The sequence below is a fragment of the Anolis carolinensis genome, chromosome 1 (assembly GCF_035594765.1).
Source record: "Anolis carolinensis isolate JA03-04 chromosome 1, rAnoCar3.1.pri, whole genome shotgun sequence".
In the NCBI taxonomy this organism is placed as follows: Eukaryota; Metazoa; Chordata; class Lepidosauria; order Squamata; family Dactyloidae; genus Anolis; species Anolis carolinensis.
The window spans coordinates 25,043,120-25,059,606 of NC_085841.1; the positions used below are offsets into that span (position 1 = coordinate 25,043,120).

At 36.7% G+C, this 16,487-nt stretch overlaps 1 protein-coding gene across 7 annotated transcripts in view; it reads right to left on the reverse strand.

The window, feature by feature from the left end:
* The window catches only part of camkmt (calmodulin-lysine N-methyltransferase), a 796,752-nt gene that overhangs the window by 379,802 nt on the left and 400,463 nt on the right, over positions 1–16,487 (reverse strand). For 5 of the 7 annotated variants that reach the window (XM_062968944.1, XM_062968943.1, XM_062968941.1 and 2 more), the window contains exons 13-14: positions 15,710–15,777; positions 11,661–11,872 (exon numbers count right to left, since the gene is read on the reverse strand). The gene's annotated coding sequence lies outside the window, so the exon portion shown is untranslated. Of the gene's footprint in view, positions 1–11,660; positions 11,873–15,708; positions 15,778–16,487 lie in introns of those variants that run through there. The other 2 variants (XM_062968940.1, XM_062968946.1) reach the window with 2 other exon arrangements.

The window sequence follows — 16,487 nt, forward strand, 5'->3', positions numbered from 1 at the left end:
GAAGCAAGGTTTTGGAGTGTGTGGTAGCCTCCAGACTCCAGGGATTTCTGGATGAAACGGATTGACTAGATCAATTTCAATCTGGTTTCAGGCCTGGCTATGGAACAGAGACCGCTTTGGTCACCTTGGTGGGTGGTCTCCTCAGAGAACTCCCCTTGAAGACACAGGTCTGCAGTTTCTGAATCTGAGGACCTGAGCAGGGCTGTTAATCACAGGGTGTCTTGTATGTCTCTCATTCATTATTGTGTTCTTGCATACCTTCCGTTGTTTCCAACTTTTGGTTACCCTAAGATGACCCTATCACAGAGTTTTCTTGACAAGATTTTTTTCAGGGGTGGGGGGTCACCTTTGCCTTCTCCTGTGGCAGATTCTTTTAATGTATTAATTGGTTGTCATCAATGAAAAATGTCTATAGTTTACAGTACTATATTGAGTTTCTCAGTCCAAAACCCTGGGTTCCTCAGGTACAAGAGTGATCACCAAGAACAGGAAGCCTTAAGGTTTAGTTCCAATGCTTGTAACTGGTTTAGAAAGCGACCACTGATGCTTCCAAAACATTCACTTCTCAAAAAATGCAGGTTCATCCTCTGTCTATATATAGAAGAGGGAGGGAGAATTAAGCTGGTGAGGACCCTGGAGTAGGTCCCAAACTGGTGAGTGATTCTAGGAGTCATGACATGGAAATGAAATGGTTCAATAAATAACTATACAAACTATCTTCATAAAGGTTTTCCAGCCCTTCATCTTTGATGAGACTAACAACCTGATCCCATTAACTTTTATAATAATAATAATTATTATTATTATTATTTTATTTTTATACCCCACCCCATCTCCCCGAAGGGACTTGGGGCGGCTTACATGGGGCCCAGACATCAGACAATATTTATTTATTTATTTATTTACAGCATTTATATTCCGCCCTTCTCACCCCAAAGGGGACTCAGGGCGGATCACATTACACATATAGGCAAACATTCAATGCCTTTTAACATAGAACAAAGACAAACAAACATAGACTCCGAGCCGGGCCTCAAACTCATGACCTCCTGGTCAGAGTGATTCATTGCAGTGATTGATTGCAGCTGCTCTCCAGCCTGCGCCACAGCCCGAGCCCAATATAAAAACATATAATAATAATAATAATAATAATAATAATAATAATAATAATAATAATAATAACTTTATTTTTATACCCCGCCCCATCTCCCCGAAGGGACTTGGGGCGGCTTACATGGGGCCTTGCCCGATAAAACAATCAAATATCAAAACACAGCAATAAAACAGTTATCCAATAAAAACATCAATTACAGTAAAAACATAGCAATAAAACAAGTCAATCAACAATAAAACAAATCATAAAACAAATGAGGTCACATACAATAAATATACTGATAAAATCCTGGGTTGGCTCCAAAAAGAACTGGGGCAAAGTGCAAGTAGAGTCTGTACCATCAGGGAGAGGTAGATACGAGAGCTATTGTTCCCATTAAAGTGCTGGGGAAGGCGTACATAAGGGACTATTTTACTCAATTACTCACATAACAACTACACTGTTGATGATGTTGCCACTAGTGGGTCCTTGGTATCTGCAGGGATTTGGTTCTAGAACACATTCCACCCCACCATGGATAGTAAAATCTATGGATGTTCAAGTCCAGTTATACACAATGTGTCACTTACATAAAATGACAAAATTAAATAGAAGATTCAAGATCCAAAAGGTGACCAAGGCTGAAGAAGAATCAAGTTGCATCCCAACCTTTTTATTCCCCTAGGAGTTTTGGACTTCAGCTTCCAGAATCCTTAACAGTTGGCCAAGCTGACTATGGATTCTACAGTGCAAGTTGATGTCCCAAATACTTGTGACTAAAGATTGGAAACCACTATCCTAGAGCATTAGGGCTGACCTTATGAGGGGCTAGCATCAATTGTGCTATCAATAATCTGCCTGGGGTGGAATGAGAAGATGGATGGCTTAGAAAAGCACAAGATATTTTACTGTGTGGTTCATAGGGGGAGGAAAGTCAGTAAAGGGAAAGGCTGCATGAGGACCAGAGAGAAATAGAAAAACAGTAAGAAAGAAAAAAGGATAGAGGATACAGTTGCCCTATTACTCCGTTTCATGGGAAGCTAGGATGGCCTCTTCCCTTTTGTTCTTCCACCAGCAGGCTTTTGGCAACTGACTCACTGTTAAAGGAGGGGCTTTGAGTAGATGGGGCAGGTATACTTCCTCCAATACATTTTTAATTGGCTGTTTTTTAAAATATCAAAAATCTGTTGATTTCTTTTTAATATCATTGTGTGAATTGTTTTGAGTCTTACTGTTGGGGAAAAAAGTGGAAATTTAGTAAATAAATAAAATGTAAACTGTGCTTTACATTGATCATAGTGTTTTCATATGCTGCCTATTTTCACCATGAGCTGGCCTGGGTTCCTGGCTTTTCATGTTATAAAGAAAAGATATAAATTCAATAGCTAAATACATATAAAATGTACTCAAAAATGCACCTAAATGTATATTTATATGTGTATTTATGAATGTTTTAATGTAATCTAATTTTAAATTGAATTGAAATGTTATTGTAATTGTTATATGTGTGTTTTATATTGTAAGCTGCCCTGAGTCCCCTTATTGGGTGAGAAGGGCGGGGTAGAAATAAATAAATAAATAAATAAATAAATAAATAAATAAAGTTAAGACATGAGACAAATGTGCAATCGCTATTCTGTCCAATTGTTTTTCAAGAAATAAACATGTTTCTGCCTTTCAATAGGCTTTCCCAATGAATGAAGGCATGGTTATATTTAATGTCACATTTAGTAGATGAGAGATTTAAAACTATGGAGGTACACATCGATTTCTAAGCTCTCACATAGTGTTGTGTGCATATACTAAGTAGCATTGTTATTAAAGGGACAAAGTAACAGCTTTCAACTTTGAATGTTCAGAATATCCCAAAGATGGGAAAAGGGAATGTTGAAAAGTTTGCTTCCTGTCTTTGGTTCCTTGGATGTACAATAATTTTTTATATTATATAACTGTGGCTTTCATTTCCTTTACAGTGAAACCTCAACTTAAGAGCATCCCAACTTAAGAGTGTTTTGAGTTAAGAGCCCTTGCTTGGCCGTTTTGTTTTGACATATGAGCAGAATTTTGAGGTAAGAGCTTGCACAAGAGGGAGCATTGGTACCAGGGAGAGTGCTAGCAGCAAAGGGAACACTAGCACCAGAGTACAGGGCTTCAGGCCTTCAAGGGAGCAGCCTCCGTGCCTCTTACTTTTGTCCACTTTGAGAAGTTGCTTTCTGCTTTGCTCTTGTCAGCTTTGAGGAACTTTGGTTTAGTTGATTTGTGTGTTTTTTATTCCTGGCATGTTTAGCTTCATGAAGAGAGAGGGGAGAGGAAGGGAGGCTGGAATGAGTACAGTGTGAAGAAAATGATGCTTCTACCGCTTCATACTTTGTGCTTCCCTGCCACAACTTTGTGCTTCTACAATTTTAAAATTGATCCTTCATTTTTATTGTTCCATGTGAATGTGCATTTATACATTATTTGTTATTTATAAAGTACATTTTCTTATTTAAGAACATATAACTAAAAAAACTGGGGGTGGGTGGGGTGGTTTCGGGAGACTGGAATGGATTAATAGTCTTTCAATGCATTTCAATGGGAAAATTTGCTGAGATAAGAGCAATTTGAGTTAAGAGCTTGGTCACGGAACAAATTAAACCCTTAACTCAAGGTATCACTGTATTTGGAGTGGGAGAGGAAAGGGATCCTGTGTGTCTGTGTGTTTCAGAGAGAGAATATGGTATGGTGATACTTCCAGATGCTCTTTATCTTTCAGGTTGCAGGCCAGTAATCCCCAGGAACAATTATCTCAGTATGGAGAGAAAACCACGTTTTACATAACTAAACTGCCATGAGGTAGTGTCCAAAACATCATCCTATGTGGTCAGTTATGGATGGTTTCAATGTGTAATTATATCAAATATTTTTAATTGTAATTTCCCAAGCTCTTTTATAATTAGTATCACATTCAATTATATTTGTTGATCTCATAACAATGAAACTTGTTATGAGAACAACATAGCATGGTTATTTTCATAACTTTGTGGTTCTCAAACAAATTAAAGTAAAAGGTAAAGGATTTTCCCTGACATTAAGTCTAGTCATGTCCAACTCTGGGGGTTGGTGCTCATCTCCATTTCTAAGTTGAAGAGCTGGCGTTGTCCATAGACATCTCCATGGTCATGTGACCAGCATGACTGCATGGAGTGCTGTTACCTTCCCACCAGAGGGGTACCTATTGATCTACTCACATTTGCATGTTTTCAAACTGCTAGGCCAGCAGAAGCTGGCGCTAACAGCGGGAGCTCACCACGCTCCCTGGATTCGAACCGCCGACCTTATGGTCAGCAAGTTCAGCAGCTCAGCGGTTTAACCCAATGTGCCACCAGAGGCTCCCACATTAAAGTATCTGACCATTATGTTTGATTTTTTAACAGGATCACAAAGTAAACACTCTACCCTCCTACAGCTGCCTTCATCCGATGCATGAAGCTGGGAGTGAAAGTGTTGGGGATGTTATATGACCATGGGGAAGGGGGGCATGTTTCTTGAAAATACCAGGCTTTCTATGCAAAAGAGCCATGGTCCAAATCCTGATATATCCAGATGGTACTGGAAGGTGTAAAACTGAGATGGATGGACCAAACCTGCACAAGCTAGGGTTTTGTTTGCCATAGATAACATGGTCCTACCTTTTGAAGTAGTTTAGTTGAATGTATTGAAATCTTTCTTCCTAGGAACTCAAGATTACATCAAAAAACTGTAATAAAATTCCTACAATGTTTAAAAAACCTGAAAATATAATTTCCATACCCTCCAACATTTCACAGGTGAGAACCAGGATACAAGTGGCCAGGTAACCTCAAAATGTGACCAAGAGGGCAAACGTTGTTATTAACAAGGACAAACAAACAAGATAGGAGAGGCTGCAGCAGTTTGCTTTTGCTGGAGCCTACTGGGAAAAACAAGACCCCACCCTTTATGTCCCTCTCCTCACACAATGAGTTAATCGACTGCATACAACTTTAGCATTTTGGACTCTTTTTTCAGCAATTGAAGTAAATTGAAAACAAAATAGAAAAGGGAGAAGGAAAAAGAAACTGGGACATTTTAAAAACAGGATGACAGAAGATTAATAGGATTGATGGATTTATGACTTCCAAATCCAGACAGTTGAAGGGTATGAATGTCCAAATCACGCATAATTGGACAAATGTCTATGGCTATTCTGTGACTCTGCAATCCTTATTTTTGTTGACCAAGGAAGGAACAAAAAAAGATCAAATTTCATTCTGCAATCTGCCAGCAGCAACAATTTATCTTTCAAATAGGGTGCCCTATACCATTTCATGTAGCACAACAACATTTTTTCAAAACTAGATGCGAATTTATTGTGGGATCTTGTTGTTTCTTGGATTTATTCTTGTTATTTTCCAGTCCATGCAGCCTATATAGAATCCACCTGATTGTAGATTCCAGTTGGAAAGTGGTTGCATTAAATTAACAATTTTTGGTTTTGTTGCATACTGAAGACAATGGGCAGCTAGTAGAACTCTGTGCTGTAATAACTATGATACAACCATTATTCAGTGCAGCAATCGCCTCCATACCACTCTTAAGGATTTTTTTTCTCTGATAGGAGGTTGGTTATTACAAGTTTTCTAACATAAGGGTAGTTTCAAGCCATGTATCACTAGTATAACTAGCACCTGAGAATAGGCAAACCTAGTCAAATCTAAACTTTAAATCCCTAATGTTATCAAACCAATCAGACTTAACAAGGATGTGCACTAACCACAAGATTTGATTCATTCCTAATCCAGTGCTTTGGAAATGATACACTTATGCAACTGTATATTAATGCCACTCACAATCCTTCCGCCAAAGAACAATGATTGGAGAACCCCCAGTAAAGCATGCCCAAGGATTAGAAAGTAGTCCTACATAACATTACATCTTTCCTTACCTGCTCTCTGTACCCTGGGAACTTTCAAACAACTTAAATGACAGTCATTTTATCTTCCCCCTGAATCCCAAACAACCCTTTGTCTGGGTTCCAACTTCACTGTTGATAACTTTAAAGGAGAATACTTTCAGGCCCAAGTTGACTCAAGGCTTGAGTTTCATCCAAACCTGGTAAGTATTTTGGAACTATCCTGAAATGTTTTTCCTCTCTCTAAATGCTGATGATCAACTGATTGATTGATTCAATTCAGTCAAACAAAAAGCTTTTTATAAGTCTGACAGTTCACAGATATCAACTATGATTGTGACTTAATGGGCTTTAAGGAGAATTAGACAAATTCTGGAAAAGCAAATGCAGCCACCATGTTCAGAGACAGTGCACCTGAATTCCTAGGGGAGAACAAAGAGCCGGAAAGGAGTACTTAAAATTTGGACATACTTAAAATTTTATATAATGTGATTTTATTTCGCAATGGTATCTGTTTTATATGAATTGTTGTTTTGTAAATTGTTTTATATGAATTGTTGTTTTTACATTGTTTTTAGGCATTGAATTTTTGCCTATTTATTGTAAGCCGCTTTGAGACCCCTCGGGGAGAAAGGCGGGGTAAAAGTGATGTAAATAAAGGAGTAGTGCTCTTAAAGTTTTGAGTCTATGGTCTGATTCACAAGAACTTTTCATTTGTTAACTTTAGTCCTAGAGTTGATATTTATGAGTAATGACAATGACTTCACTCAAAAACATAGCACAGTATGTTTTTGTCTGTTTATTTATTAAATTTTAATATATATTAAAATACTAATCTAGCTAATTTTCCAGTCTTTATATGGTTTTTATTACTGTGATCAAAACTGGTGCTAGAATGACACATCTATTTGTTGTGAGGAACAGTACCATCTTCCTTCATTTGGAACTGTCTCTGCCACATTTTCTAGCATGTCCTGCAGGCTATATATAGGCCTGAGAGGTAGGGAAACATTTAAAATGGACAAAGGCAGATCCCAAAAGATCACAGATAGACAAGTGGTAGACTCCAACATTATGTCCATGAGCTGCAGATGGACTGATGGATGGTTGGAGAAACCGTCAACTCTCAAAAAATTCAGTCTCTACACATAGGGAAGAGAATTACGAGTGAGCAAGCTGGCTCCATCCCCTCCATTGCCCAGCACATGTAGAATATGACTGCCTATTGTAGAAAGCTATTTCTAGTTGGCATCTGTCCACACGATTTAGAACCCTGAAAAATGGGTTGAAAATTACTTTTCAATGGAAAGAAGAGACTGTCTCCCTCTGAGAGTACAAAAATGGGGATGAAGGGAATGAAGCCAATCTGTAGTGTTTTGAAAAGTCTGAACAGTGATGGGTAGATAGACAAACAGGCAGACGGATGAACAGACCAACAGAATTGTTGAATTACCATTATAGGTTTCATCCTCCCAAGACATTGTAGAAATCCTGTAGAAATCTCAGGCTCTTTAGGGTTAGCTGAAACCAATATTTTTCTATTCTAGGAAGAAAAATGACTTGGAAAGCTTAATGCTGAAAAGGACACACCTAGGAAATAAATTGGATATTGATTGCAAATGAGCATTTAATCTTTTATGGGTCCATGAACGTTTGCCAAGTGACATGAATGAAGTGTAGTGTTGAAACAGATGAATGGACCGGCCTTCCTGAGAGTAAAGTGGAAGTTGATATAGGGGAAGAAGTATGAATGTATGAATATTGAGGGAGTGTCAATTTTCCAGATCTATGTGATGATGCTCCTATGTTATTGTGTTTCCATAAATTGTTGCCTGCAATACAAAATCATTCAATACAAAATGGAATTGGTGTAGGCTTTCCACAAATTATATCATTCATGGCAGGCCTACATATTTTTGTCTCCATCAGACCAAACACAATTTGACATCCATGTTTTATGACCTTCTAGACATTTGAAATCCAATTGTTCTTGAAGTTACATTCATGTTTACTGAGCCCATGACTAGAGTTAAGTTCTAAAGATCTGATTATGTGCACGGATAGTCCATTCTGCCATGTAGTCTTTAGTCCATGGAACCAAGTTTGCCTTTTAGGACTGTTTCAATGCTGTGTTTTTAAACTCTGGTTTTTAAGGAATATTTTTATCTGTTGTGCTAATGCTCAACGTTAGAAGCCCTGACAAGCTTAGCGGTAATGAACAAAGACTTTTAATAAATAATAATGATAATGATAGTGCTTTCTGAGATGAAAGAGATTTAGGTTCATCAAGTTGCATTCCAAATACTCACCCACCATAGCTATGTACCTATGAAGATTGCAATGTGGCTTCCCATTCATGTCCCCTATCATGCCATTTGAAGGGGATAACAATGAGGTTATGGGAGAAGTGATGACGACCATACAATCATAGAGTCATAGAGCTGGAAGAGACTGCAAGGGCTGTCCAGTCCAACCCCATCCTGGCAAGCAGGAACAGCCAATCAAAGCACCCCTGACAGGTAGCCATTCAGCCTCTACTTAAAAATCCCCAGAGAAGGAGGCCACCACACTCCAAGGCAGCCTATTTCAGCTCTTACCATCAGGAAGTTCTTCCTAATATTTAGATGGAATCTCTTTTCCTGCAATTTGAATCCATTGCTTCATGTCTAGTCTACAGAGCAGCAAAAAACAAGTTTGCCCCTTCCTCAATGTGACATCCTATCAAATATGTAAAAAACCGCTATCATGTCCCTACTCAGCCTTCTTTTCTCCAAGCTAAACATAACCAGAACCCTTAGCCATTCTTCATAGGGATTCATGATTTCCAGATTTTCAACCCATTTGTTCAACCTTCTCTGGTGACATTCCAGCTTATCAATATCTTTCTTGAATTGTGTTGCCCAGAACTGGACACAGTATTCCAGGGGAGATAAAACTGTGGCCAGAACATTTTACATGCATTATGAAAATACTGCTGAAAACAACATCTTTTGTATACTTTTCTCTCTCTCTTACCTCGCTTTTTCATGACATAGTGTCAACCCTTGAGTTTCCCTCCACAAATACCACAATGGCTGTTTTCAGCAAGATCAGAGAAACAAACAACCTGAGGACCCCATCTCACCTGAGTTAATTAACTACAAGAGACAGACTTTAACACGTGGGTGTTACTTTCAGCAGTTTCTTTGTGACATGTGTAGAATGGACCTTCAACCCACACTATTCTTTGTCATTGCACAACATTTAGACACAGAAAGCTTGTGTTGTGACTTCTCACTTCAGAAGATATTATTTTGTTGTTATTATTTTGAAATGTTTTTAGATGGGACATGATACCAAACCACACAGAAGTGTCATTTGATATACTTACTATGAAACTTTTATTGTTCTATTGTAAATGAAATATATCTGCTTTCTTCTGGAAAACATAAGCATGAATGTGACACTATGCCACGATCAGTGGGTAGGTATTTCACAAATTGAACCCAAGTTTTCATATCATGGAATGGAAACAAGAATGTTTTTCCACTTATTCTTACCAGTTTTTTTTTAAACCAAAATTATTTCCAGGAATCTGGTTAAGCATGAAAAGCCATTTTTAAGAGGAGAAGAGAAAAAAAAAGAAAGTCTCTTGAATATTTATTTTTTTTATGTCCACAATGTGTATCTTTAAACTGTCCTCAATTTGTCCAAGTAAGTTTGCTAATCATGCTATTAAGGGAGAGAAGCGTATCTTGAAATATTAAAATTGAGTCTGACGATGTCACAATTTTGCTATTAAAACACATATAATGACTCTTAGATTAAGCTTGCCAGATATGTTTAATACATAAGTCAAATGGCTAATCCTCAGAATAGAAGCAGGAGAAATCCAAGGCTGCAGAGGGCAGGAGAAAAATGCAGAACAGTAGGATTTCTAGGGCCATTTTCCCCCATTCTATTTGTGGAATTTCTGGGACCATTCTATTTGCGGGGAAATGCATTTTACGTTTGCATGCTACATTTTGCAGACTTTTATCAGATTTGTGGTCCACTTCTTTAATGAAAGTGTTTCCACATATATGCATCTAATAAGCGAGTGGTTTCTGTACTGAATTTTGAAAAAGTTTTTGTAAATTGTTTGACTAACTTACTACTTCAATGCAAACATGTCCTTTTGATCACATTTATAGAATTACCTGCATACTTAGCAAAAACAAGTCAGCTCCATGGAATTGTTCTTCAATTATTTTTATGCATAGGAATTATTTGTAAATCTGCTATATTTTTCCAAGTCTGTTAATTGTTTTAAATCAGATTTCTCCAATTGTAAATAAACATGCACCATGCTAGTTTAGCCCAAGGAAACTGTAACTTACTGCTCTTTTAATATTAGCAGTGCAATAAAAAAAAGAAAAAGTTGTTTCTTTTCAAATGTTTTTTTAAAAAGGGCAATAGTTTAAGAATAATGAAATTATTAAATACTTAAGAAATAATTTACATTATTACATTATTTAATTTAAAAAAGAAAACAACAGCTCTGGTTTTGATCCTGAATTCAGTTTTAATCAGTAGCACCTTACTTCCAAGTCCATATATTTGCCCAGAAATTCTCCAATGTGCTCCTTCACTGATGCAAACACAAACATTTCTAAAATCACATAATATAAATATGCATATTTGCAAATACATTCCATGTTACTTTCATATCAATCTAAAGGGAAATATTAAAATATTGATGAAGTCCTATTTTACACTTAAAATTAAAACTGAGATGCAAGCTGCATTTACCTGGGTGTAAATTCCAATTAACTTAATGGGATTTAGCTTTCAATATTTCATTGTCAAAGAATTCACTTTCACATTTCAGTCTGAAGGATCTCAAATTGAAATATGATTCCCAACACTTTAATATTTTTGTAAACATATATTTTCACTTATTTTCTTGTACAAATGAATGCTAAATATCTGTCTGCTGGAATGAACTCTTCCTCATCCAGCTCAAAGGGGAAAACAGAAAAGTCAGTTTCTTCCCTCAAGAAATGTTTGCTATATAATGGAAGATGTTTTTTCTACAAAATATACCAGTAAACACAATGTACTTAATTATTTCCATTTATAAGCAGTTCCTAATCAGTATTTAATGTATTTACTTCTGATGGCATTACAGTAATTTAGGTGACTGTTGTTGTCACGTAAATTTAAATCTTTTTGAAGTGAATTTTTTACCAAGTAGAACTCCAAAATTACAATAATGAATATTCTATTCTTCTGGCCATTGTTTCAAGTTCTAAAACAGAACAATTTGGCTGAACAGAAAAACAAAAAGCAAAGCATTGCGGACATGGGAAATATATTAATAATTCACTGAATATCTGTTTAGAAACAATACTGGGAAACACACACACAGAAAAGGAGACAAAGGCTGAATTTTGCACAATTTTCAAATACATCATTTGGTTGCCGGAGATCTCTCCTTTCTAGAAACAAGAGCAAAAAAAAAAAAAAAAAAAACTATGTAAAACATGGAACACCAAAAATATTTCCAAAGGAAAGTGTTAAACTGGTTTTTAAATAGATATCCACCCTGATTCAACAGGACTTTTTCACATCAGTCTTTTTGTTGGTAATACAGAATTCATTATTCATAGATAAACAAAATAGAGTGGTGCCTACCTTTTAAAAATTGGGTTGATAGTGTTACAAGTCACTTCAGCAGTTCACCTTTGCAAAGACGTCAACTCCTTGGTTTGTTTGTTGCCAAAAAAATTGGAGGGGAGGGGAAAAGAATTATTTTGTGTCTAAACAAAACACTCTTTGATAGAGATTTTCCTGTGCTTTAGCAGAGCTGTTGTTCCTCACATCCTGAAGCTTATTCACCTTTTCTCCTAAGGCAACGGGTAAAAGGGAAATGAATAAGGAATGAAAAAAACAGACAAGATCAACTTGCAGCCAAAGTCAAAGGAAATGTTTGTGGCTGATGTCTGTAGAACAGACTTATGTCCCAGTTTGAGAGCAATATTGCAATATTCTGCCTGAGAAATGGAGATATATTTTTAAAATATGCACACAAACAGGTCCAACTCCAAAATATTGGAACAGATTCGTATTACAAAGCTTCAGGATAGAGAAATCTACCTTTTCAAAGCTTCTCCAAGATATTAAAAATGGGAAGAGGAAATATGTGGAAATTAGCGTTATGAGCATACTATGTGACTGTGTTTCAAGACAGCCATTTCATTCTATCAAAACTGTTAATGCAGCATACAAAACAGGCTCAATTGCCGAAAAGTACCTCCATCAGCCTCAAACTGCAGTCTCTTCTTGGCTACAAAGAGGAGCAATATTTTTTCCCATCACAATTGACCTTTACAAAATAATTGTGCATAGAAAGTTATTGTTTTTTTTTTTTTGTTTTTTTTTACAGTGGAGGCACACAAAGAACTCCGTCCATGAAGTAATATGCAGACATTCGGGGGGAATCTCTGAAACTGAAGTTGTAGACGTTCCCATCTTGTTTCATAAACTAGCGTGAAAGTTAACATTGTGACCTAGCTGTTTAAAAAAGAAACCTATTAGATACAAAATTAACATCCCAATGAGCAGATAATCTCCATTCTCAGGTTGAACACAATGTTGCATTCGCTGCCTGGATCCTAAATATGTTTATTGTGTAGTAAGTCCCATTGATTTCAATAACACTTATTATTTAAGTAAATTTATTACATTTGAATGCATTTGCCTGCATGTTTTACTACTAATACATGCACCATATACATTCCAAATTAATTTGAGGACATGATTTTTTCCATCCAAGAACAGTTTATTAACTATGTAATGGCACATCATATAATAAGAAACTCTGCAGAGAAGAACAGGACCATTTAAGGTTCTATTAGGTTAGGTTTAATTTACTGATGTTCGGTTTCAATATGATGTTAGGTCTTAATATTATTTACATATGTGCAGTTTTCTGGGGTTTTAGATCAGAATCTGTTTGTTTTATGGAGGTACTGAATATTTGCCATGGTATGTTGGAATCCACCCCGAGTCCCACTGGGGAGATAGGGCAGAATACAAATAAAGTTTATTATTATTATTATTATTATTATTATTATTATTATTATTATTATTATTATTATTTTATTATGGCACAGCAAACAAGATAGATATGCTGGATTATTATTATTATTATTATTATTATTATTATTATTATTATTATTATTAAACTACCTTACCATCTGTGATCTTTGAATATCATAACTCCCAAAGAATAAATATTAGTAACCGTAGTTCATTCACAGGAAAAGCGATGGTTTATTAAAATGACCTTTAAGTGTGAAGCAAGAAAAGCATCAAAGCATCACAATAAAAATCTGGAATATACACATAGAGCACACCTGTGTGCAGATATCCTTCACACACTTCACACACATATGTCCTAACTTCAACCACACTTATATATAATTGATTGATGTGCATAGAATTTTTGGAATTTTTTAAAGTTTCCTTTCCTAAGACACTTGTGAATGAAAAGAAAAAATAGATGAAGTTAGAAAGGATGAATGTAAGAATCAGCAAATACACTTATATGTTCTAAACTTGGCTACAGATGGAAACATGGATAAATCCATTTTACCTAGAATTGGTTTCCAACAAGATTGTGAAACTAGATCATATAGGCTTAATGTATGTGTGTGTCTCCAACTACTCACACAGTTGTCTTCCTCCCAAGGACAGTTCAGTAGAGTCTCACTTATCCCACATTCACTTATCCAACATTTTGGATTATCCAACGCAGTCTGCCTCCCGCCCAGGTCCACAGCTATTTCTCTAGGCAGCAAGGACTGAACTTTTTACGGATTTAATTTTTGACAATCTTGTTACTATACGTTCATTTTATGCAATTCTATCTTTCTTTGTAGTCAATTTCTTAGTAGCCAATGTTTTTGTAGTAAGTATTTTCAATACATTGTGATGTTTTGGTGCTAAATTCATAAAAACAGTAACTGCTACAAAACTTTACCATGTATTGAACTGCTTTTTCTTTCGATTTATTGTAAAACATGGTGTTTTGGTGCTTAATTTATTAAATCAAAACGTAATTTGATGTTTAATAGGCTTTTCCTTAATCTTTCCTTATTATCCAACATTTTCGCTTATCCAGCATCCTGCCTGCCCGTTTATGTTGGATAAGTGAGACTCTACTGTATATACAAATGGGTTGGGGAGTTATTATGCCTGTGTATCTACACCTACCCACAATAGTGCTGTCACGATTCTCTTACCTTAATGAACTTAATCTTTAATTTCACAGCTTGGCCCTTGTGCCAAGTCTCAAAAACAAAGGAGGCCGAGCTGTTTTGAGTCCATAGGAAGCCCAAGCTACCCTTTCCTCCAACAGCTGTGGAAACTTTAAACCGTGACAAGGATTTTTTTTGGCCCCTTGTGAAACTGTCAAAAGCAATAAATATTTTTCTTTCCCGTCCCCTCCATCATTAGACACTCTTCAGAATGGCTCTTGGTTGTCCACTGTAATTCCCAGAGCTCACTGGGCAGAAGCGTTATTGTCTAAAATGAATCTTGAAGTGTGAACAATACTAAGGGGAGGGAAGGAGGGGAAGGGGCTATACTCTTCCCCCCGCCTTTCCTCCCGCTATCTTTTCTTTTTGCTTTCTTTTTCTGTTTTCTTTCTTTTCTTTCTTTCTTATGTATTTTTTTTTTGAGGGTGTAACCGTTAGGAATGTGGTGCTTCTTCACAGGGCGCTTTTTGCCAAAAGAGCACTTGTGTTTTTTAACACTGGTCTTTCAGGAGGACGCTCAAGTTAGCGCATTGTGCGCCACTGTAAATAGATGCACTCACGAGAATAGAGCGTCTTCACTCCTAATTAGGGAAGTAACTCTAGAAAGACAGAATGTCACTTGCAAGACTGGAGTCTTTGTTAGGTTTGTGTGCGTCCCCACTATGTGAGGTAATTGGAGTTGTACCTTTTAGAAAGCTGCTAATTTCACATAGGAAGTGCTAACAAGACCTTTGTATGGCATGTTTTCCTTCTTCCTTTTTAAGGAAGTTACAGCGCTTGAGTACTGGGAATGGCTGGCCCAAGGCCTTAAAGAAGGAAGCTGCGGTAATGAACCACTTCAGCTTGTAGTTAGGAAAAGGAGGCCTAATTTTCAGGCCTGAGAATAGTAGGCTGAACAAAAGGTTCTGTTTAAGCTTATTATATGGGACATTCTTACCGCCTATACAGCTTTCCTTGCAATGACCCTCTCCAAATAAGTGCATCAAGTTTGAGCAAATAGAAACATGCAACTTTCCAGGTTTAGGGTATAGTTTTCTTTACAAAGCCATTTATATAATGTAAGCTGCAATTAGCATGGAATGGAGCAACAAGATCCAGCTAAGAAAGTTCTTCTAACAAAAGGCGGAGAGTTAGGGGAATTAAGTCACAGTTAAATATTAGCTGCAGATAATTAGTTTGGGATGGTCTTTCAAACATCTCGCAGATGGGAAGATGAAATCATTTCACATTGCAACCATCTTTGATTTATTACTTGGGCCAATTTTAAAATTATCCAGGTAGAATCGATCCTGTTTGAAAACAAATAGGCAAAGTTCCCAGGCATCAGCAGAACCTCAACTCTTAAAGGTGACAATATCATCAAAGTGCCCATTTAAATTTTATGCGAAGCATTCAGACATAATGAAATAAATTACTACTTACAGAGATGACAAAAATCTCACCAAAGCTTTCCCCCCTTAGTCTTGAAATGTAGAAGTTAGAAAAACAACCTAGAAAAGGAGAGGAAAAAATGACCTTTGTAGATTAAGGTCTAAAATGAAAAGTCTTCCAGTGTGAAGGCGGCGGGGAATCCATCGCTCAGAATAGCTTTTAATGCTTTCTGCTATGCACTATCTATCTAATAGCAATGGCAAGGTTAGGGTAAACAATGAAGAATATGTTTGCACATATTCCACTGTTGGCATTCTCTGCGTATTTTCTGAAACACTTAAGAGAATGGATACATAAACCTGTGACCTTCAAATGAGCTTTTTGATATTGTCAACACTTCTGAATAATAAAAAGGTCACAAAATTGAGCCATTTTTTGCATTGTAATGAATTCCATTCTGTTGGGTAAACAAAGCTAAATTTTAAAACAGGGAGCTGACATCTGCGTGGCTCAAGATGTCTTGCTATTCTTCTAAGAGTGGAGGGTGAGCAAAATGTAAGTACTCAATGCGGTGCCTGATGTGGGGATCACACACACACACACATACATACACCTGCCAAACACACAAAATGACTGTTTAGTCCAATTCAGAGTGAACAACTGTATTTCCTAGAAAAGGAGAAGAAGAAATGTTTTATTTTATGACTTCTTTAAAAACACACACACATACATCCAACAATTTGCACACAATGACTCCACAATACAAAAGAGGGGGCCAGTGCTACCATTACGGCACTAACTCTTATTGACAAGAGCTCTGAGGGCCTCC